Source organism: Schistocerca gregaria, chromosome 9 (assembly GCF_023897955.1).
Source record: "Schistocerca gregaria isolate iqSchGreg1 chromosome 9, iqSchGreg1.2, whole genome shotgun sequence".
NCBI classification, from domain to species: Eukaryota; Metazoa; Arthropoda; class Insecta; order Orthoptera; family Acrididae; genus Schistocerca; species Schistocerca gregaria.
Window position 1 is genome coordinate 197,093,820 of NC_064928.1, and position 25,218 is coordinate 197,119,037.

Here is a 25,218-nt window from a genome sequence, read left to right on the forward strand (position 1 = left end):
ACTGTTTACAGAAGTTAGCTGCTGCTGTAGTTACTGGGCTCACGTGCTTATACGCCGGGAATAAAAATCTCTGAACTTTTTGGATGGAGCTGTGTATAACTATTCCATACGAATTTCTGTAGCAACGCGTTTCGAAACAAAAATACATCGTCCGTGTCACATACAGTTACTGTTGTCAGCGCATAACATTTTCTGGCTGGCTGGGTATATGTATCATTCACGATTTAACACGAACGACATCTCTCTCGTAATAGACCAATATGCGATTGATAATTTGAAGACCAGTTTTTATTCATTGGCGTAACTAAACAAAAATTCCTATCATGTCATCAGACGTATTCAGATCGCGCACGACAGGCAGCGAAATCACTTACGAAAATCACGAACGATTCACTGATTTTTCTGGTTGAGCTGAAAGTGACCGATGGCGGCTGAAATTTTGAGCAATTGTGCCAGTGAGTATACACATTTGGAAAAAATATCAACGGTTTCCGGGCGCAATTATATTTAGCTTAATGCAATAGTTATCACTTTCCTCGCGTTATGTAACTTACTTCATTGCTCTAAAATGCAGAATGTTTTACAATGGATGCTTTCGTACACCGCAACATTTTATAGTTATTAGCCGCAGTAACGAGTCACCATCGCTCCTTGAATTCATCATGCCGCCCCCCCCCCCCCCCCCAACCACACGCACAAAAATATGAAGGTGATATTAATAGAAAGTACCCCGGGATTCCTCAGCAATGCCGCGTTACAATTATTTTATGTTCTGCAAAAGACAGGCCGTATCACTTAACGGCTAATTCCGTTCCAAAGACCTCGTAAAAATACTCCGCGATGGCGCTGCAGGCGCGACATATTTTGACCTTCAACTGGACGCCATTACAATGGTAACATTCTGGAAAGTTGAAGTGAATTGTGGTTTGAAAGGTCACAGTTCGAACATTACGTTTTCATTGTTGCACATCTACAGTAATTGTTAGCCGTAACCGTAATTCCAGTATATGTGAAGATTTGTGCAGCGTTTAATTGCACGGTACGTTCGGAAAAGGAACCAATATTACCTTTCGCAGATAGTTCTATATTATGAACTTTTTCGTAACGCACTTTCAGAAAGGGTACAGCACTGACTTAAACAATGTAAATACTAACTGCTATTCTGGACACTACTAGTGTATAGACGACTCTAAAATAAATACTTCTCATTTCACAAAATTTGGAGCACTACACAACGACTTGCTGCAATCAGAGCTCATGCTAACTCAATAAGCTGCATTTCATTGTGAACAAACAGTTATGGAAAATTTCTTGCAGCGGGTGAAAATACCGGAAAACAGTAACTGGTTGCTGTTCATAATTTAAAGTGCTGTCTTTTAGTTACATGCTTTAGCGAGACATGTTTGTGACCTATCTCAAGGGAAGATGTCATAAACAAAGGCCAGCAAGTTTACCAAATAGTAGCCTCAGAGAAGCCTTTCTAATTGTCCTCTGTTCAGCAGATCACTTACGGCACTTGTCCTATTCATATGAGAATATTCCAGTGTACAGTTGCCTATTAACTGCTTCCAGGGGCAACAACACTATTATTGACCTAATTGAAAACTTCTTAAATGGCGACATTATTTAACAGGTATAATTTTATATTAAAGGTTTGGCACAGTAAAACAAACATTACGATTAGAAACACTATTAATATTCAGATATCGTAACGCAACGCCTCGCAAATTACTCAGACTATATTCATCCAGTCTTTGAGAATCTAGGCGACTTCTAACGAACTTTCACATAATTCCAAACACTGACGAAACTGTCTCGGTGACGCCCCCAACAAAACAGTGTAACAAAAAAAAGTTTATCGCTCGCGAAATTTTCACTGTTATGCAGTCAAACTACCGTATCACGTGTACGATTTCATTTATTTTTTCTTTACCCAGACTCAACTCGCAACACATTTTATGGACAGTATCCACGTATACCACTGAATGTACCTGCAGAGTTACATCATTTTACGACACACAGATCAGGAGACATGAAGTCATAAACACTGGTGAGCTAACTTAGGGTAAAGATACAGCACAAACTACTCAGACCATACCCATCTAATTTTTGATGAAGGGAGCATTTATCGCCTCCGATTTGAGATCTCTTCTAAATTTTCTCGCGCTTGCATTCTTACCGTCAAATATTTTACACACTAGCTCACTTGCAAATTAGACATAAGCTGTTTTATGCACAGCAGTCTCTACGAAATTAGGGGATTACTGGCAGTATTTGGTGAAAGTGAAGCAAACCAACGCCACCAGCTGCTGACGCAAGAGATTTGTGTGCTACGATTGGCAGGAATTGTACATTTCACAACCACCGCTGAGAAAAGCTGCTCCTTCTGGTGGCTGACAGGCACGAGATTATCTCGCGCAATATAACAGGCATTTGCATGGAATGATTTGAGAGAGCCACGTTAAGGTTCAAAACCATTCCCCGTCACCTCCCAGCCGCGAACTACTCCCAGAATGAAACCTCCTGGCAGATTAAAACTGTGTGCCGGACCGAGACTCTCATTCTGGAAACATCCCAGAGGCCGTGGCTCAGCCATGTCTCCACAATATCTTTTCTTTCAGGAGTGCTGGTTCTGCATGGTTCGCAGGAGAGCTCCTGTTAAGTTTGGAAGGTAGGAGACGAGGTACTGGCAGAAGTAAAGCTGTGAGGACGGGGCGTGAGTCGTGCTTGGGTAGCTCAGTTGGTAGAGCACTTGCCCGCGAAAGGCAAAGGTCCCGAGTTCGAGTCTCGGTCCGACACACAGTTTTAATCTGTCAGGAAGTTTCGTATCAGCGCACACTCCGCTGCAGAGTGAAAATCTCATTCTGGATACTCTCAGAATAATTGCGCGCGCACACCAGGTATGATCGTTGGGAAGGGGGGGGGGGGGGGGCGGAGAATAGAGAAAAGTTCAGTGCGTCGTGCAAACTGTCTGCTCAATGCACGTTGAGCCGTCTTTCCACGAGGGTTATCTCGGACGGAGGGGACGGGAGGGTACTGGCATCAAGGTACGGAGGTCGCGACTGCCCCTTATCAGAAACGATAAGATAAGCGAGTGTGTCGCAGCTGGTACAGGCACGTATAAAAAAAAAGCCTCGGCAGACGCGTAACGCTGGGTCAAAGATGTCGAATGTGTGCAACTAGCACAGACTTGCGCCTTCTCTCTCTCTCCCACAAATAACGAAACGATTATCTCCAGCCATCGCAGACATCCAGTGAAGCACCCTTTTTCTCGTAAGAATTTTGTATAAACTTCGTTTCCCTATTACTTGCATTACAGCACTAACTAAGACATCAGAAGCTATCTCGTTTCTTACACGGGAGTAGTAAAATGATTCACCTCTGCTGTTCACAGCTTGGATGTTTGTCTCTCGATATTGTACATTTTACTAACCCACTACACTCTCATGTTAATAATGTGTAGATGGGTACGTACATCATACATAAACTGGACAATATATAATCAGCATAGGACTTTAGGACATGGCGTAAAAAAATCTGAGGATGGTCATTACGGACTGAAACCGGTCATCGTGTAAAGAATTCATATTATGATCAAAGACTGGAATAAAAAACATTTGACAGTATTGGATCACTCTTTGTATACGGGACCATATCGCAGTTGGTATAAATATGTAGCCTACGCTGTACCCCTACAGAGGAAACGTTTTTAGTGAAGATCCCGAAAAAAAATTCTTGACCGTTTTGATTAAAATTATTAGACAATGCTCTACTAAAATTCCGATTGACATGGGCTGTACATTTTGTTAAATAACAATGACCGGATTTTCTGTTCAGACCGAATGCGATAAAGAAAAAATTGTGTGCTGTGAAAATGTGCAGTTTAGTTCTCTTTCAAACAGTGAGTTTTAAGAGGAAACAGGGAAGTTGTATTTATGGCTTATCGACTTATGACTGGAATAGCGCTATGGAATCTGAATAATCCGAAACTTTGTCACTGATGCAGCAGCTAGGTAGGTCTCTCCTTTATATTAAAGCTCCCATCTGATTTAGCAATTAATTTCCCAGTCAATGTTTCGTTTGCAATAATATAATAATAATAATAAAGGACGCTAAAGGTTAGAGAGGAAGCATTGCCGCCGCGCGGGATTAGCCGAACGGCCTCGAGCGCTGCAGTCGTGGAGAGTGTGGCTGATCCCGGCGGAGGTTGGAGTCCTCCCTCGTGTGTGTGTGTGTGTGTGTGTGTGTGTGTGTGTGTGTGTGTGTGTGTGTGTGTCCGTCCTTAGGATAATTTAGGTTAAGCAGTGTGTAAGCTTAGGGGGCTGATGATCTTAGCAGTTAAGTCCCATAAGATTACACACACACACACACCACACACACACACACACACACACACACACACACACACACACACACACACACACACACACACGAACGAAGCATTGCCGGATTCGCTAGTCGTATGTTTACACAGTAGGAGAGCTATAGACATTAGTGGATATCTGTGGGCGTGTCGTATGTCATTCCTGGATGGGTCAGTCGGTAAGAGCACTGCCTGCGAAAGGAAAGGTTCTGAGCTCGTATCCTGGACCGGCACATAAATTTCATCTGCCATTAAGTTCAAAGTTACTTCAACAAAAAGCCGTGGAGATGCAGTTGCTAAGCAACGCCTGGCAAGAATTAACACGCGCGCGCGCCCCCTTCTTCCGGCTAGCACCAGCGCGGCAGACGGCACAGCAGTGGTGCTAAAATGGTGTTTGGCTGAGTCAGCCTGTGTCTCGTTCTCGCTTTTGCCATCTCTTACTGCCACGCCTCGCAGTAATAACTTTGCGCCAACGCCGCTCAGAAGTGGTGCTCCACATCCCGACGGTGCAGGCAAAGTTTCCACATCCGGCGACGAACCGCAGTTCTGTTCGAATACTGAAGTTGCGGGAAAAATAAAGGGTCATCTGACCGTTCATGGCCCTGCGCTGAAACCTACAGCAATTTGCGGAAGGGTTGCACTTCTGTCACTCTGATTCTCTTCAGTCATCATTGCTCCCGTTCTTGCAGAATCTTTTTCCGGCCGCAGCGATGTCGGATATTTGATGTTTTAGCCTGATTCCTACTATCCACGGTACATTCGCGAAATGGGCGTACGGAAAAATATTCCCACTTGATCGCTATTTCGGAGATGCTGTGTCCCATCGCTCGTGCGCCGACAATAAACCACGTTCAAACTCACTTATGCTGATAACCTGCCATTGTAGCAGCAGTAACCGATCTAACAACCGCACCAGGCACTTGTCTTATATAGGCGTTGCCGACCGCAGCGCCGTATACTACCTGTTTTACGTTATCTCTGTATTACCAGATACTCTGGCGCTTCAGAGTGTGTGTGTGTGTGTGTGTGTGTGTGTGTGTGTGTGTGTGTGTGTGTGTGTGTGTGTGTGTGTGTGTGTGTGTGTGTGCGCGCGCGCGCTTCTGCCGGCCTGTCGACTTGTAATCTACTTTAAGAGTACTGAGCAGTAGGGCGCTGTTTCTAAAAAAGGGCCCACATGTAGTTTGCAGGGCTGGTTCGTCGTCATCTTTCCATACAAGCGACATATCGTTGGCGCTCCTACCCTGCACTGCCACCCTCCCTCAGTTTTCCTTGGACTCTTTGCGATAAATTTAAAAGTTAATCTCATTCCATTGGTGGTAGGGATGGGTTGCTTCCTCTTTCAATGTAAGTACTGCATAGACGTTCCTCTGTAATAGAAGTTTTAATTTTGTTCCAGCGCTAAATATTAGAAGCAGAATAGGAATAACCCACAGAATTACAGACCCATATCACTGACCTGAATTTACAGTAGGATTTTGGAGCATATACTGTACTCGAACATTATAAATCACCTTGAAGAAAATGACTTACTGATACATAACCAACACAGATTCAGAAAATACCGTTCTTGTGCAAGCTCTATATTCCCATGAAGTAATGAGTGCTGTCGACAAGGGATCTCAGATCGATTCCTAGATTTCCAGAAGGCTTTTGATACCGTTCCTCACAAGCGACTATTAATCAAATTGCGTGCGCATGGAGTATCGTCTCAGTTGTGTGACTGGAATCGTGATTTCCTCTCAGAGGGGGTCACAGTTCGTAGTGATAGACGGTAAATCATCGAGTAGAACAGAAGTGATATCCGGCGTTCCGCAAGGTAGTGTCATAGGCCCTCTGCTGTTCCTGATTTACATAAATGATCTACGTGATAATCTGAGCAGCGCCTTTAGATTGTTTGCAGATGACGCTGTAATATACCGTCTAGTAAAATCATCAGACGATCAATTCCAATTACAAAATGATCTAGGGAGAATTCCTGTATGGTGCGAAAAGTGGCAAATGGTATTAAACAAAAAAAAGTGCGAGGTCATCCACAAGGGTAATAAAAAAAATCCGATTAATTTTGGGTTTAGAACAATTCTCACAAATCTGTCAATTAGACTAAATAGCTAGGAATTACAAATACGAGCTACTTAAACTGGAAACACCACATAGATAATGTTGTGGGGAAGGCGAAACAAAGACTGCGCTTTGTTGGCAGAGCACTTAAAAGATGCGACAAACCTACTAAAGAGACAGCCTACATTACACTTGTCCATCCTCCGCTGGAATATTGCTGCGCGGTGTGGGATCCTTACCAGGTAGGATTGACGGAGGACATCGAAAAAGTGCAAAGAAAGGCCAGCTATTTTCGTGTTATGGTGCAATAGGGGTGAGAGAGTCGATGATATGATACTCTAGTTGGGGTGGCAGTCACTGAAACAAAGTCAGTTTCGTTTGCAGCGACATCTATTTACTAAATTTCAATCACCAATTTTCTCTTCCGAAAATATTTTGTTGACACCTACGTAGGGAGACATGATCGGTGATCAACATAATTCCCACGCGCCATTCGAGAGTGGAATGGTAGAGGTAGTATGAAAATGGTTCGATGAACCCTCTGACAAATACTTAAGTGTGAATTGCAGAGTAACCATGTAGCTGCAATTCATTTCCACTTAAAATAACTGCTGAGGCCTTCGACAGTATTTAGTGACATGAGAAAGGAAAATACTGTAATGTCCTTGCTTGAATCAAAATCTGATATCAAACTGCGTGGAAAGAATAAAAATGTAAAATAACTATTTTTAATATCATAACAGAACTTTTCAATTTCATAATTTACAAATTACGTCATCGCACATTGAAAAAATAGGCTATAAATGAAAGTATCTAATTTTATGTCGTAGAGTTGAACATAAGACACTGTTTAACTGCGTGAGTTGTATGTTACAGGCGAAGAAAACTTACCAGAAAGTGGTTAAATTTTACAAAATTTTGGAAGAAAGCAGCTGTAGCATGATGAAAGTTTTTATGTATGCATCTGAAAAAGAAAAGGCATATGAGTGTGAAGCGAGATAGAAATATTGTATTAATTAAGCTATATATAGATTCTACATTGCGCAAAGTAAGTTGGGTACTGGGTGAAATTTGAGCCTAATGGGTCGCAAAGTTCAAATTGTTTGTATTACCTAAAGCAATACTAAACACTATTATAAAATAGTGTGCTGCGTAACTGCAATAAACGTGTACTTTCCTAGATCACTGCAGATTTTTGCTGCCACTATGTCACAACTGATGTAATGTCTTACAAAAGCAACGTCCTGACTGAGCCTCGCCCAGTCCAAACCACTGAAGACAGAACTTGAAATTCGGAGAAGGTGTTGCTGTTGATATCATTTAGTAAGGGATTGTTCGAAATTCCACCCCTAAGAGGCTAAAGTAGAAAATGAGATAGCTTTCGAAAATATGTCACTATTAAGGCAACTATGAAGCTTTCCGTCATGTTTGTCGACAGAGAAGTGGTCTAACTTTACGCGCATTCATTTCCATTAACCAGGCTAATTAATACTGCTCTCCAGCATCTGCCTAACTGAACATGGCTGCCAATTTCGAAACTGCTAAGCTCGAATTACTTTATCCCAGCAAAGTAAGGGCGTAAGACAATTTACTGCATCCAAGCAAGCATTCATATAATATATCATATTCATTACAGCACACATGTTACACTTGGTTTTACATTTCTGGAAAGTAGATCAATACGCGTGCAGCTGTAGTCAGACTGTGGGTCGTTCCAGCAACATGTGTGAGAGGGGTGGAACTAGAACGGGTAGAACATAAGTTATGTAAAGATAGAAGTGCAGATGTCTCATTACTGTTTCACGGAGATACATGGACATACGTGTTAATTTCGGAAGGCAAAATTACGGTGATAAGTGAAGTCCTTTGGCTTTTCCTAAAAGGCAGCATCGTGTTAAATTTTTCGTGTAGTGCAGGTTAGCTTCTTCAAAGGGGGTGGGCAAGCGGCACTGGAGAAGTTAGCATGTCTACACGTTCTATGGGCGCATACAGGCTGGGTAGCAGGGAAATGAGAGCGTTTTAAATAACGTAAAATTATTGCCATTAAAAACTTTACGGGACTGTGAAAGCAGTACAGACGCTATTACCCAAGTTTATTTCCACTACTAATAAAACCCGAATCACAAATTTCAGGTATTCAAAGTAAGCTTTTTGCTGTCTCACAAATGCTACAAGAACAGGGTATTGAAGACGATAGCTAAGAGTAAGTGACGTTGGGGGACACAGAAAAAGAGTGAGACGTCTCAATTCAGAACAGATTCCCAGAGTGAGATGGTCGCGAAGAATGCAACGCACTGAGTGGAAAAGGTTGGGAGAGCCTAGCATGCAGACAACCCGCGATACGCGGTTCGACGTGACTCACGCGGCTGGAGAAGCGAACACACGTGTTCATTTGCTGCAGAGTTTGTGTGTGTGTGTGTGTGTGTGTGTGTGTGTGTGTGTGTGTGTGCGTGTGTGTGTGCGTGTGTGCGTTCACATATATCAAGGTCAGGGACAAGTGTAGCACAGCCAGGACCCTCTCCACGTCCAATGCGTTCTCCATCAAGCCAGCCACCTACCGATGGGCGGCTGATACAACATACCACACACCAGATTCAGCTTTTTCCACTTCCTATTACTTTTGTGATTAGTATATGGGAAGATAAACAGTGGGCACGGTATGCTTCTGCACTAACTTTCTAATGTGGGCGCTCTGAATTTAATATGTGTGACTTTGTCGTAGGGTCTCCAGGTGAAGCGTATTCAGCACTCTTATAACGATCTTGCGCGCACTAGACAAACGTGTGACGAAGCACGCAACTGTTTTTTGAATTTTTTTTCCACCTATTCCGTTAGCCAAAGCCGCTTGCTGAGTATATATGTACAGGGGGTGGACGAAAATATGGAACACAGTGAGAAATGCATACTTGGCCATAAATGTGGTGCGAAAATTGGCAGTTGACCCTAAATAACGAAAAGTGCGAGGTCATGCACATGAGTGCTAAAAGGAATTCGTTAAACTTCGGTTACACGATAAATCAGTCCAATCTAAAAGCCGTAAATTCAACTAAATACCTGGGTATTACAATTACGAACAACTTAAATTGGAAGGAACACACAGAAAATGTTATGGGGGAGACTAACCAAAGACTGCGTTTTATTGGCAGGGCACTTAGATCAGTTACATTTTCTGAGGAGAGTACCTACACTACGCTTGTCCATCCTCTTTTAGAATACTGCTGCGCGGTGTGGGGTCCTTTCCACATAGGACTGACGGAGTACATCGAAAAACTTCAAAGAAGGGCAGCACGTTTTGTATTATCGCGAAATATGGGAGAGAGTATCACAGAAATGATACAGGATGTGGGTTGGACATCATTAAAAGAAAGGCGTTTTTCGTTGCGACGGAATCTTCTCACGAAATTCCAATCACAAACTTTCTCCTCCGAATGCGAAAATATTTTGTTGACACCGACCTACATAGGGAGAAACGATCGCCACGATAAAATAAGGGATATCAGAGCTCGTACGGAAAGATTTGTGGGGTCATTCTTTCCGCGCGCTGTACAAGATTGGAATAATAGAGAATTGTACAGGTGGTTCGATGAACCCTCTGCCATGCACTTAAATGTGATTTGCAGACCATCCATGTAGATGTAGAATGTAGGTGGCGCTGTTTTATTTGACCACGAACGGCACCTGTGATACGTTGTACCTGTCAGACGTGGTCAGAACAATATCCTGTATACTTGAGAGTACATTACGCCTGAGCTAAATGAATTCGAAGATGGACAAATTGTTGGTGCTAGTATAATGTGGGCTACCGTATCCAAGGGAACCGAAGAGCTTTGTGTGTGAAAAGGCGTGGTATGTAAGATTCGTACCGCATACGGGGAAAGTGAAGACAAATCAGCCCGGAACACAACGCAGACGAAACTGTTGAGTGATCGTGGATGGATGGTCACTGAAGAGGAGTACGACGACAAATAAAGAGGACGTCAGCTGCGAAAGTAATTGCAGAAGTAAAGTTAGCAATTGCGAACTTCGTCAGCAGCGCAACAGGAAGCTGAAAAACTCCAGGGCGGGCAAGAATTCCAGAACCTGTCATCAGTCATGCAAATGCCCGTAACAAGAAAACGTGGTGCCGAAGCTATAAAATATAGACTACAGAGCAACAGCCGTCACTTGTTTCGGTAAGTCTTGTTTCACACCGTACACAAATTTTGGTCGAGTTTACGTCCCAAGAGTGAAACACGGCGGGGGTTCGGTGAAGATTTCGGCAGCCGTATCGTAGTAGTCCACGGTTACTCTGCAAGGTCAGATTACTCCCAAGGACTGAGAGACCATTTTGGCTGATCAGACCTGTCACACTGTAGAATGTCCTCCAAAACAAGATGTCTCCCGTTCACAGAGTATCATTCAGGACTGGTTTTGTGAACATGAGGACGATTAGTCATCTTCCCTGGCTACTATCGTCACCAGATCTCAGTATAATAGAGCCTTTGTGGTCTACTTCGGCGAGAAGGGTGCGTGATCGCTGTCAAGCTCCATCATAATCGTTACCACTACGGTGTAAGATTCCTTGAAAAGGGACGTCTATTTATCCATTCGGAGAAGCGTGGAAGCTGTTTTGATTGTCAACTGGTTTTTTTACGCAATATTAGGCGTGGTAATACGATGATTTTAGTTTTTACATATTTTTGTCCCTTCCCTGTAAGCCTCCCTCACGAGCCATTAACATTGGGCGAGTGTTGCGGAAGAAACATCTCTGATGCGTAAATTATTCTTTTTTACAGTTCTGTACCTCAACTGGTAAAAACGCAACCCTTACAGAATCACTTAGTGCTCCGTATGTAAACCGTTTTTCTCGGGAACGAGTAGACCTATCAATTAAAAAATTGTTCAGGTGTTAAGGTCTGTGGCCTATTAGCGGTGAAAGAACCCTGAAGCTTCTAAGTCAATGCACTCAAAAGATACCGCCAATTATGTCATACTCGCAAACTCACTCACCAAAACCTGTAGGGTACATCCCGTGACCTAAATTTATGGAAATTTAGCAAGAATCAAGGTTTCACAGTACACCTAAACGAAAAAATCCGAACGTTACTTCGTAATTATAGCACTTTTCTTTTAATTTGTTATCCGATTATCTGTGCACTCCTGTTAAGACCTCATTTTGTCAGAAATGGGCTGATGTGTACCTTACCTGTACAGATATCCGTAACAGGCAAAATTCGCAGAGGTTCTCAATTTTTGTAAATAAGTTTGTACGGAACCTTCGGTGCTAGAGCCCTACTCACACTTTTTAGGACTTTTTTTAAGATGCTAGCGACAAAGAAGTCTCACATCAGCTTCTGTAAAGTTTGGAAAGTAGGAGACGAGGTACTGGCAGAAGTGAAGCTGTGAGGACGGAGCGGGAGTCGTGCTTGGGTAGCTCAGTTGGTAGAGCACTTGCCCGAGAAATGCAAAAGTCCCGAGTTCGGTTTTCGGTCCGGCACACAGTTTTAATCTGCCAGGAAGTTTCAAGTCTCACATCAGTCTCTTCCACACGGCCTGATATATTTGGTGACCCTTCTTACATTCCTCCCTAACACGAACTCTTACGTACTTCACAACTGTGATTACAGTACATGATAGTGGCGCATTACTTTAGATTTCGTTATATTCAGAGCCAACAATCTATCTCCGGAGCAGTCGTTAAGAATACGGCTCCCTTGGCTTAACGTTCATTGGCGGGTTTGCGCATGCGCGAACAAATCGCTTGCTGATTAGCGACCCGTCACTCGCTCGTTAAGCGACCCCAGCTTGCCGACTCGATCAACTTCCAACGTTGCGTCTCCGCGCGCGCGCACACACGCGCGCGTCCGTTACGTAAGCAGCCACTCGTCTACGTCAGCGGCGAGACAGACGGCGTTCCGGCCGATTTATTCTCTGCCTGAAGCTCGCAGTGCCGCGTGTAGTGGACTCCGCCGCCTCTGCAGTAAATTCACCATGCTGGAGCGGCACGTGCTAAGTTCGTCGATCTGTCCCACGAAGTTGTTCTCAAGACATGCGCTGGAGCAGTCGCAGGTCATGTTCGGCTACTTATCAGTCTTCGTAACGGCCGCAGTAGCGAACTGCCGTCTCCCCGAACCACACTTCATCTGCTCCCATACTCCGCAAACCACTGCTACGTTCATGGCAGAATGTACTTCGTACTGTACCGGTAATTGAGGATGCTTCCACTCCCATTCACGTCTGGACTGCGGGAGAAATTATTGCTTGAAACACGTTGGTGCATGGTGTAATTACACTACTCGTCGTCGCGATCCCTACGGCTGCGAAATGTAGGTGTTTTACAGTATACTCCTAGATTGTCCACTTCAATCTGGTTCTCTAAACCATGTACGTAGGCTTCTCGGGAAAAAGAGGAAACGCATTCAGAACTGCGAATATGAACCACCATCGGCTGTATTGTAGAATGACAAAAATTTGTACCGGACAGGGATGCGAACGCGGAATTCTCGTTTTACCCGAGCGGTAGCCTTAACTGCTGCGGCTATCCGTGCACAAGTCACGGCCAGACTCAAACTCCAAGCACTATCTGACCTAACACCTGAGATCATCAGTCCCCTAGACTTAAAACTACCTAAAGACATCACACACATACGTGCCAGAGGCAAGATTCGAACCTGCGACCGTAGCGGCCGCGCGGTTCCGGACTGAAGCGTTTAGAACCGATCGACCACAGCGTTCGGCAAACTTCCGTAGGTCGTCGCCCATGCGTCACAACCTGCACTCGTAAGTTACGTATATTCCCGTCCAGGAAAGAGACATACAGAGAGAGAGAGAGAGAGAGAGAGAGAGAGAGAGAGAGAGAGAGAGAGAGAGAGAGAGAGAGAGAGAGAGAGAGAGAGAGTCGAGACTTGGAATTGAATTACAAAATACCAGTACTTGTGTTAAGAAATACGATGCGATTACTCCTTAACAACACAGGCACCGCTGTTTCTCGGGATAGTTTGCGTCTTCTTTCAAACGTCGGTCAGATCAGTTTCTTCAGCCACTCCGTGACACTCTTCCATGGGTCAAAAAAACCAGTGACCACTCGTGCAGCCCTTCTCTAAGTTGAATTTTGCCTGCTAGCAGTATCTGGTAAGGGTCCCCCAGACTTGAATATTCTAGGATGGGTCACACCATTGTTCAGCAAGCAGGCTCCTTTGTAGAATTATTAAATTTCCCGAGTATTCTGTCAGTGAACCGAAGTCTGCCACATGTTTTACCCACGACTGAACCTATGTGACCATTCTATTTCATATCCCTGCAAAGTGTTACGCACAGGTATTTGTATGAGTTTACTGATTCCAGTAAAAAATATCACCAACGTTAGTCATAGCATAATAAGTTTCTCGTTTTGTAGAGTGTACAGTTTTACAGTTCAGAACGTTTAAAGCAAGTTTCCAATCTTAAGACATGTTCGAAATCTTATCGAAATCTTATCAAAATCTGACTGCAGTTTCTTTCAGGCTGTACTTCATTGTAGATAAATGCATAATCCGCCAAAAATCTGACATCGTTAATATCGCCGCAAGATCATTACTATAGAATATGAACAGCAACGGTCCTAAGACATTTCCCTGGGGCACACCCGAAGCGATCTCTGCATCACCCTTCGCCCGAGGTGCCTGGAGGTTTGCGGGACTACGACCGTTCTCTATTGCAAGAAAATAGAACACCTACGACCGTCCTTACGATTTATCGTGTATCTACCAGTTTCGGCGCTTTAGTGCATCATCTTCAAGCACTAGTTGATGCTGAAGGGGCTATCACGATCCATGCATACGATGCGTGACCAACAACTGGTTTACGCAGATTACCTGTAGCTCCGACGTCTCTTCAACCATTTACTGTCAGTTGACAGTAGGTTAAAGTCACCACCAACTATAATATCAATGCGGTACCCATTTGATATGATACTTAAAGGTTTTAAATATTGAGCAACTGTATCTTCTAAGTCGGTGTCGCTAGAAAGTACCAATTAATAATTTCTTCCGGTTGTCAAGTACACACACAGCAACGAATAGCCAGTATATACTTCTTTCGCTAAAAGATAAACTACTTTTAACAGCAACACCACCAACTGTGATCTGTCATTTCTGAACACGTTACGACATTTGGAAACATTTCAGTTGAACGTATCTTCGGCTTTGGCCAACTTTCGGTATCTATAAGATTTGAGATTCGGTGCTTACTTTTAGTACTTAAATCTGATTCTCTCTCACCACGGCTACTACAATTTACTGTTACAGAACTGTATGTTGTTATGTTTACCCTTTTTCTTTGTTTGCGCTGTATGCTTTGAGCCTGAAGCCCTTTCTGTAATTTCCCAAGATCCTCTAATCTAAAAACCGCCCATTCTCCTCCACACAGCCCCCGCTACCCATGTAGCCGTCTGCAGTGGCCCCTGCCTGACCTATTAAGCGGACCCAGAAACAGAACACCGTATGTCGCAAGAAGGGAAATTTGTCTTTTTTACAGCGCACAAAGAGGCGTTGTAAACAGTCAGTCTCCAAGCTCCCGCATGCGTAAATGGAACGGCAAGAAGCCACAATAACTGGTGTAATGGGAAGTAACATTTGTCATGCTTTTCAGTGTGCACCGCAGAATATCCGTAACATCAGTTTGCTGCAGAATTCTCTAACATATTCTGACTTAGAATGTAACAAATTTTCTTGAGACCTAAAAGCTACCGATCACAGATCTGCACGGATTTACAAAGTCTCGCTCGTGGTAAACTCGGCTTGCCTGTTTGTCGCACTTTCTGCGGATAGTGGGTGAAAGGCAACTGGCAGATTCCGTTTTAGTACATTTCCGAAAAGCGTTAGACTTGGTACTCCACTGCAGTCTTAACGAAGGTTCAAATGTGTGTGAAATCTTACACACAACTTAACCTAAATATCCTAAGGACACACACACACACACACACACACACACACACACACACACACACACACACACACACACACACACACACGAGGGAGGACTCTAACCTCCGCCAGGACCAGCCGCTCAGTCCAGGACTGCAGCGCCCAGACCGCTGGGCTAATCCCGCGCGGCTTAACGAAGGTATGAGCACATGGAATAGGTTCCCCAGATATGAGAAATGTCTCAGACGTCTTTAAGTAACAGAACCTGGCGAGTTTTCATCAAAGACAAGGTTACCGTTAGAAGTGCCTTAGAGAAGCGTGATAGCATTGCTGTTTTTTTCTATATACATTATTTGTCGGACAGGGTGGAGAGCAGCCTGCGATTGTTTGCTGGTGATGCTGCAGTACACAGGGAAAGTGTAGAAAATGTAGGATGATAAAAGATGAGATTGCTCAAAATATGGAAAAATGTAAGTTAATGCGGATGAGTAGGAAGAACAAAGCTGTATGTTCGGATACAGTATTGCTAGTGTCCTGCACGACTCAGACGCGTCGTTTAAATATCAGGGCGTAACGTTGCAAAGTGATAAAAAAAAAAAAAATGGAACGCGCACGTAACAACTGAAGTAAGGAAAGCGAATGGTCGACTTCGGTTTATTGGGAGGATTTTAGGAAATTTGTTCATTTGTAAGGGAGACCGCGTGTAGAACACTAGGGCGACCCATTCTTGGGTAGTGCTCTAGTGTTTGGGATCCGTATCGGATAGGATTCAAAACGGCCTTAAGCACTATGGGACTTAACATCTGAGGTCATCAGTCCCCTGACTTTGAACTACTTAAATCTAACTAACCTAAGGACATCACACACCTCCATGCCCGAGGAAGGATACGAACCTGCGACCGTAGCAGCAGCGCGGTCCCGGACTAAAGCACCTAGAAACGCTCGACCAGAGCGGCCGGCTCGGATTGGATTAAAGAAAGACAACTAATTTCAGAGGCGTCCTGCTAGATCTGTTACCGGCAGGTTCTACCTACACGCAAATATTATGAAGATGCTTTGTGAACTGAAGTGGGGTTGCTGGAGGGAACACTACGTCCTCTTTCAGAAAGACTACTGAGAAAGTTTAGGGAAAGGCATTTGCGACCAAATTCAGAACGATTCTGCCGCCGCCAACGTACATTTCGCGATGTTTTTGTTGTCTTCAGTCCTGAGACTGGTTTGATGCACCTCTCCATGCTACTCTATCCTGTGCAAGCTGCTTAATCTCCCAGTACCTACTACAACCTACATCCTTCTGAATATGTTTAGTGTATTCATCCCTTGGCCTCCCTCTACAATTTTTACCCTCCACGCTGCCCTCCAATACTAAACTGGTGATCCCTTGATGCCTCAGAATAAGTCCTACCAACCGATCCCTTCTTCTAGTCAAGTTGGCCCACAAATTCCTTTTCACCCCAATTCTATTCAATACCTCCTCATTACTTATGTGATCTACCCATGTAATCTTCAGCATTCTTGTGTAGCACCACATTTCGAAAGCTTCTATTCTCTAATTGTCCAAACTATTTATCGCCCATGTTTCTCTTCCATACATGACTACACTCCATACCAATACTTTCAGAAACGACTTGCTGACACTTAAATCTATACTCGATGTTAACAAACTTCTCTTCTTCAGAAACGCTTTCCTTGCCATTGCCAGTCAACATTTTATATCCTCTCTACTTCGACCACCATCAGTTATTTTGCTCCCCAAACAGCAAAACTCCTTCACTACTTTAAGCGTTTCATTACCTAATCTAATTCCCTCAGCAACACCCGAGTTATTTCGACTACATTCCATTATCCTCGTCTTGCTTTTGTTGATCATCTTATATCCTCCTTTCAAGGTCTGACAGAATTACAATGTCACCGGCGAAAATGACCACGAAGTCAGGGGACGAGAAATTACTGCTAATCCGAAGGCGTACGGACAATCCATTTTCCATGAGTCTATTTGCAAATGGAAGAGGAAAGTGGTAGAAGCCAACCTCCGCCATGCACTTACATGTGTATAGATGTACTGTGTCTGGACAGAATATGAGAGGGGGGAGGGGAGATGGAAGACAATGATTCTATGAGCTACGTCCCCTCCGCCGCACACTGAGTACCGATATATCGTAGAGGTGCGGACCCGCCCACTACTCGGGAGTAATTAGGACGGGACTGCTGTGGCGTGCGTGTCCAGCTTACGCGAGTAGAGTGGGCGGCATCGCACGCGGTTCATCGGACCCCGCTAGCCGTTTCCGGCAGGCTGGGAGTGCAGTGCACACCTTGTGCATGTGTGCGTGCGCGCGCGCGCGCTTTCCGTCCCGTCGTCAGCTGCGGCCGCTTCCCCCCCCCCCTCCCCCCCACCCCAGCACCACTACGTCACGCAAGGTCGCGCCCGCCTGCTGCCTACGTCAGCGACTCGCTCGGGCGCGCTCGGGTCTACTCGTCCGCCGGGCCAGGCGGCCCCACAGCGAAGCGCTGCGCAACAGGGCACGGGGCAAATCCACTTCCACCGGGATCGGAACGAAACACCTTCTGAAAGATTTGTCGAAACAGTGAGTTACACGCACACGAGTGGGGTAATGTTCTATCTCAACTCGGTTCTCTACGTACGTAGCCCACTATGACGAGTATGACCCGGATTTCTTGTTTTCTTTTACACCAGCAACTCTCGCCCTCTCCCCTCCCCCAACAGCGAATCTAACTCCCATATATGCTGAAGAGCGAAAGAAACTGGCACACCTGCCTAATATCGTGTAGGGTCCTCGCGAGCACGCAGAAGTGCCCCAAACCGACGTGGCATTGACTCGACTAGTGTCACTGGAGGGAATTGACTCCATGAACCCTGCAGGGCTCTCCATAAAGCCGTCAGCACTACGAGGGATGGATATCTCTTCTCAACAGCACGTTGCACGGCATCCAGATATGCCCAACAATGTTCATGACTGGGGAGTTTGGCGGCCAGCGGAAGTGTTTAAACTCTGAGTGTGTTCGCGGAGCCACTATGTAGCAATTCTGGACGTGTGAGGCGTCGCATTGTCCTGCTACAATTGTCCAAGTCCGTTGGAATGCACAGTGGACATGAATGGATGCACGAGATCAGACAGGATGCTTACGTACGTGTCACCTGTCTGAAGCGTATCTACACGTATCAGGTGTCCCATATCACTCCAACTGCACACTCTCCACACCACCTTGAACAGTCCCCTGCTTATATGCACGGTCCATGGATTCATAATTGTGACAAAATAAAACACCTACAGCCGTCCTTATGATTTTATTTTGTTGCAGCCAGTTTCAATGCTTCATCCTCTGGCTGTTAATGCGGCACAGGTTGATTTCAAGAGCCTGAAGATGAGGCATTGAAGCGCTGAAACTGGTTGCTACGAAACAAAATAAAATCATAAGGACGGCTGTAGGTGTTTTATTTTGTCTCAGTAGTAAACGGCCGTCGTCCCAGAGACCTCCTGCCAAAAGGATGGACATACAACCAGTGGATTCATAAGGTTGTCTCCATACCTGTACACGTCCATCCGCTCGATACAATTTCAAACGAGACCCATACGACCAGGCAACATGTTTCCAGTCATCAACAGCCCAATGTCTGTGTTGAGGTGGGCTCCGACAAGGCGAATATATTTGTGTCGTGCAGCCATCGAGGGTACACGAGTGGGCCTTTCGCTCCGAAAGTGCATATCGATGATGCTTCGTTGAATGGTTCGCATGCTGACACTTGTTGATCGCCCACCATCGAAATCTGCAGCAATTTGCCGAAGGATTGCCCTTCTGTCACGTTAAACGATTTTTGTTCAGTCATCGTTGGTACCGTTCTTGCAGGATCTTTTTCCGGCCGCAGCGATGTTGGAGATTTGATGTTTTAGCGGTTTTCTGATATTCTCAGTACACCCCTGAAACGGTCGTACGGGAAAATCCCTACTTCATCGCTACTTCGGAGATGCTGTGTCCCATGGCTCGTGCGCCGACAATAAACCACGTTCAAACTCACGTTGATAACCTGCCATAGTAGCAGCAGTAACCTATCTAACAACTGCACTGGACACTTGTTGTCTTATATAGGCGTTGCCGACCGCAGCGCTATATTCTGTCTGTTTACATATCTCTGCATTCGAATACGCATACCTGTACCAGTTTCTTTGCCGCTTCAGTATGTAAAACAGCTTCAAACGTCTGATTACTTTGCAAATAAGTTGTCCCGGTTTGTGACGTCACACCTCCCGAGCTGTCTGTCGGACAATTATGTCACTTTGCAGGTACATCCAGTGCCAGCCCAGCCCGACAGCGCTTAACATAGGTGATCTGATGGGAGCCGTTGTTACCACTGCGGCAAGGCCGATGGCATTAAATGACCTATACCCTATAATAAACCAAAATAAAATCTATCACAGCTGTTCCAGTCGCTAACAGTTCGTGGGAAGAACGATTGCTGGTAAGCCACTGTGAGAGTTTTGATCTCTCTGCTCTTTACACTCACGTTCTTTTCGCGTGATATACTTAGGAGGAAGCAATATATTGATAAGAAAGGTAATAAAAATTGTCTTAGGTAACAAACTGAAATAAACCTGTAATTTACCAAATGTGTGTGTTGTAACCTCGTCAAAATGTTGTACAAAATTTCACGCACACAAGTCCAAAATCTAGAAAGTCATTATTGAAATAAAAATGAGGTCTTAATATACCATATTTTCAAATCTGATTGGAAAGTATAAATAATTTTCCACGCAGATCTATACAAAATTCATAGCACCAAACATATAGTCCTGTGACTTTTTCAATAGCTACGAAAATACTTTAAGATTTAAAACTAAAAAGTGGGGCGAATGCAACAGATAATAGCAAGAAGGTAAACTATTCATGTATTAATTCATAAGTAGCGTAATAGGTGTAATAGTAATGAGGTTAACTATTCGTGCATCTATTACGTATTCCATGCATGTCCGGTTTCTCGTTTAAATCTCTTCGTAGCTATTACGAATTCACTATCAGGCCTGTCTCTATGGGGCTATGAATCTGCATGTGGCTCAAGCAAATTTTATACTTTTCATGTGTTTCAACAACGTGGTATATTAAAAATTCATTTATAGTTAAATATTTCCTAGTTATCTATCAGAATCCATTGTTTACACACGTTCAGTCTACTTCCTCTTACTTTCTTCGAACTTTTAACGGTGCATATGCACACACATCTCGGCAAACAAAATGAAACAATTCTTACAAGGGAACCTCCCCATCGCACCCCCATCAGATTTAGTTATAAGTTGGCACAGTGGATAGGCGTTGAAAAACTGAGCACAGATCAATCGAGAAAACAGGAAGACGTTGTGTGGAACTATGGAAAAAAATAAGCAAAATATACAAACTGAGTAGTCCATGCGTAAGATACGCAAAATCAAGGAAAGACTTGAACCAAGGACCTCTCGTTCCGCAGCCGCTCACGCTAACCACAGGACCACGGCACTCCTGAGCTCACACTATCCTTGATGTTGCCTGTCTTGCGCATGGACTGCTCAGTTTGTATATTTTGCTTATTTTTTTTCATAGTTCTACACAACTTCTTCCTGTTTTCTCGATTGATCTGTGTTTAGTTTTTCAAGGCCTATCCACTGTGCCAACTTATATCTAAATCTGAGAGGGGTGCGATGGGGAGGTTCCCTTGTGAGAACAACAACAAACGACACACACTACTTTTTATGTTTAACGTTCTGTGTTTGGATGCAGGGAGTAATGGTTCAGTTTCAGCAAGGAGGAAGAAGGTAACTATGTTGTTGTGATGGGACGCTGAGTTCTAATACAACTTGCTACATTAAATCAGAGAGTGTTAGCTCAGTTGGGCGAGGATGGAGGAACCGAGGCATCGGCCGAGCATTTGGTAGCAGGAAAGTGACGATGCCTGAAGAAAATTTGAACCATGCTCCTTCCGAGTCCAATGCAATCGCTGAGCTGCTTTGCTATGGATTATTATTAACTGACTTTACGAAATGCTTTGCTAGGCAACGATAAAGTGGAGGAGGGTAAATCGGCTGACTCGGCACGTTTCGAAGGGTGATAAGTTGGTCTGTCGCATACGTGAAATGAAAGTCCCATAAAGCACTAGAACCAGAGTAAAAAAGAAGACGTACCTAGGACACAGTACATCAACGAGACGACAGTTCGAATGTCAGGACTAAAAATAAGACGACCAGTGGTGGGACGTATTTTTAGTTAGTCGGCAGTGGCTGGTTATTCTTGTTCTGGTAGACGAGGTAGACGAAAGACGAGCAACAGTTAGAGAGAGAGAGAGAGAGAGAGAGAGAGAGAGAGAGAGAGAGAGAGAGAGAGAGAGAGAGAGAGAGAGAGAGATTTGTGTAGGGCAATGACTACGAACAAAATTTAGCTGTCTTATTACTTTTATTTCGATGTGTTAATTTTTATTTGACTTACTTTCTGAGAACGTTGCAGAATTAGGGCCTTTTTAATTCGTGTAAGAAACAAGCAGTAAAGGAAACAAAAGAAAAGTTCGGATTAGGTATTAAAATCCATGGAAAAGACATAAAAACTTTGAGGTTTGCCGATGACATTGTAATTCTGTCAGAGACAGCAAAGGATTTGGAAGAGCAGTTGAACGGAATGGACAGTGTCTTGATAGGAGGGTATAAGATGAACACCAACAAAAGCAAAACGAGGATAATGGAATGTAGTTGGATTAAGTCGGGTGATGCTGAGGGAATTAGATTAGGAAATGAGTCACTTAAAGTAGTAAAGGAGTTTCGCTATTTGGGGAGCAAAATAACTGATGATGTTCGAAGTAGAGAGGATATAAAATGTAGACTGGCAATGGCAAGGAAAGCGTTTCTGAAGAAGAGAAATTTGTTAACATCGAGTATAGATTTAAGTGTCAGGAAGTATTTTCTGAAAGTATGTGTGTGGAGTGTAGCCATGTACGGAAGTGAAACATGGACGACAAATAGTTTGGACAAGAAGAGAATAGAAGCATTCGAAATGTGGTGCTACAGAAGAATACTGAAGATTAGATGGAGGGAGCACATGACTAATTAGGTGGTGTTGAACAGAATTTGGGAGAAGATAAGTTTGTGGCGCACCTTGATTAGATGAAGGGATCGATTGGTAGGACACGTTCTGAGGCAACAAGGGATCACCAATTTAGTACTGGATGGATGCGTGGAGGGTAAAAATCGTAGAGAGAGGCCAAGAGATGAATACACTAAGCAGATTCAGAAGGATGTAGGGTGCAGTTGGTACTGGGAGATGAAGTTTGCACAGGACAGAGTCGCATGGAGAGCTGCATCAAACTAGTCTCAGGACTAAAGACCACCACACAAACAACAAGACGTTCAGGAAATAAAATTATACCATACATGAAACATGACGGTGTTAGGATTAGCGTGGTGTTTTAAGCTTTCAGAGTACTGAAACGATACGCCGCAGACATTTACGAGGCCTCTCGCCCTAGGTGACAGTAATGTGTTACAGGGCGTTACAATATTCCTGTGCCCGTTCAACTGAGCTTTTGTCCGTGACTCGAGTCACCATCTCTGTGGTGTCTTGAGTGGCTACGTAATGTCGACATCACTCACTAACTTTCCTAGTTCTTTTCTGATGAATATCTTGTATTGTCGAAACTATCACGAAATTTCCCAGTTATTGCACGACAAACAGGCACGTTATGTGTAGGTACTCTGCAGTGCAAGAGGTACGGAAGAAAGTAACCATCGCATGATGTGTCACTGCTAAGTAATACAGCTCGATTAAACTTTGGCAATAGACAGAAATAACTGCTGTAGTACAGCACAGAACGGAACCTGAAAAATACGCAATAAGACTAATAGAAAAACGAGGCGTGTTTTTTTTTCAGTAAGTATCGCTTTGAAATTAAAAAAAAGACTTGCTAAGATATCTCAATTTTATTTTTACATGAAAGCCTGTACCTTAATTTTACTTTTCTATAAAATTTTCGTCAATATTGAGGCACTTATAACGTTGTACCAGTTTTTGAATAGCCATCTCATTGAAGTCTGCCGCATGACTTGTTAACCACATCACCACTATTTTGATTTCGTCATCGCCTTGAAGACGCTGACCACCCAGGTGTTTCTTCAAGTGCAGGAACAGATGGTAGTCACTGGGCGCAAGATCGGGGCTGTACGGAGGATGATTTCGAGTTTCCCATCGAAAAGATGTGATGAGATCTTTGGTCTGATTCGCCACATGCGGACGGGAATTGTCTTGCAGCAAAACGATGCCCTTCCTCAACTTCCATGGACTGTAGCTTTGATTCTGGTGCGACGTAGGCCACCCACGTTTCATCGCCGGTAACAATTTGGCTTAAGAAATAATCACCGTCGTTGTGGCACCGCTCAAGGAGAGTCAATGCACTGTCTAAACGCTCAGTGAAAATCTGAAAAAAAAATAGCAAGAAATGCACATTCTAGTCAAGCTTTCAGGTTGCACAGTTTTATTTTTGACCACTTACGATAGCCGTGCAACCTACTCAAGATGTTTCAAGTGTAAGCCGTGATCATAACAGTGTTAGGTGTAGCTGTGAGTGCGTTATGTCGGTGCTCAGTGAATTCGAAGGTAGCCAAATTGCTGCTACTAGCATGCTGGGTGCTTCCGTAACAAAGGGAACTGAAGTGTTTGCTGCTTCAGGAGGCACCGTATCGAATACTTCTACCGCTTACAGGGTAAGCGGGAAAACATGTGTTACGTCAGAACGCCGACGAAAGCGGGTGTTGAGTAATCGTGACGGACGGTCAATGAAGAGGATTGCGACGAAACGCAAGAGGGCGACAGCTGCAGAGGTAACTGCAGAACTGAATTTCACACGCGCGAATCCTGTCAGCGTCAAAACGTGAAAAAGAGTTCCACGAGCAGGGAATTCCAGAAACATAAATGGCCCGAAGAGGGAAACGTGGTGTCTAAGGCATGAATTCTGAACTATGTACCAATGGAAAAGAATACTGAAGTATTGTTCTATGTATGTTACCCCAGTACTTAGCCATATCTGTAACTTTTCCTTTAGGAGTGGTCGGTTTACTGACCGATTGAAGTACTCGGTAGTTAAGCCACTTCATAAAAAGGGAGATAGGGATAATGTTGACAATTATAGGCCTATTTCTATGCCAGCGGTGTTTGCTAAAGTTATATAAAAGGTTGTATATAAAAGGTTACTGGAGCACTTAAATTCACATAATTTGCTGTCAAATGTACAGTTTGGTTTTAGAAATGGTTTAACAACTGAAAATGCTATATTATCTTTTCTCTGTGAGGTTTTGGACGGATTAAGTAAAAGGTTGCGAACGCAACTTTCTTTGATTTAACGAAGCCTTTTGACTGTGTTGACCACAAAATATTACTGCAGAAGTTGGACCATTATGGAGTAAGGGGAGTAGCTTACAATTGGTTCGCCTCTTACTTTAAGAACAGAAAGCAGAAGGTAATTCTCCACAATATTGAGAGTGGTAGTGACGTTCAGTCCCAATGGGGCACTGTTAAGTGGGGCGTTCCCCAAGGATTGGTGCTGGGCCACTGCTGTTTCTTATTTATATAAATGATATGCCTTCTAGTATTACAGGTGATTCAAAAATATTTCTGTTTCCTGATGACACTAGCTTGGTAGTGAAGGATCTTGTGCGTAATATTAAAACATCAAATAACGTAGTTCATGAAGTTAGTTCGTGGCTGTTAAATAATTTGATGCTTGATCACAGTAAGACTCAGTTTCTACAGTTCCTAACTCACAATTCAACAAGAACTGATATTTTGATCAGACAGAATGGGCATATTATAAACGAGACGGAACAGTTGAAATTCCTAGGCGTCCGGATAGATAGTATGCTGTTGTGGAAAGCCCATGTTCAGGATCTCGTT

General features: G+C 43.9%; 1 protein-coding gene across 10 annotated transcripts in view; it reads right to left on the reverse strand.

Annotated features, from left to right (window-relative positions):
* The window catches only part of LOC126291985 (rhoGEF domain-containing protein gxcI-like), a 349,921-nt gene that overhangs the window by 181,307 nt on the left and 143,396 nt on the right, over nucleotides 1-25,218 (reverse strand). For 8 of the 10 annotated variants that reach the window (XM_049985756.1, XM_049985744.1, XM_049985753.1 and 5 more), the window contains exon 2: nucleotides 7,313-7,385. The exons of the other annotated variants lie outside the window; for them this stretch is intronic. The gene's annotated coding sequence lies outside the window, so the exon portion shown is untranslated. The remainder of the gene's footprint in view (nucleotides 1-7,312; nucleotides 7,386-25,218) is intronic. 10 annotated transcript variants of the gene reach the window in all.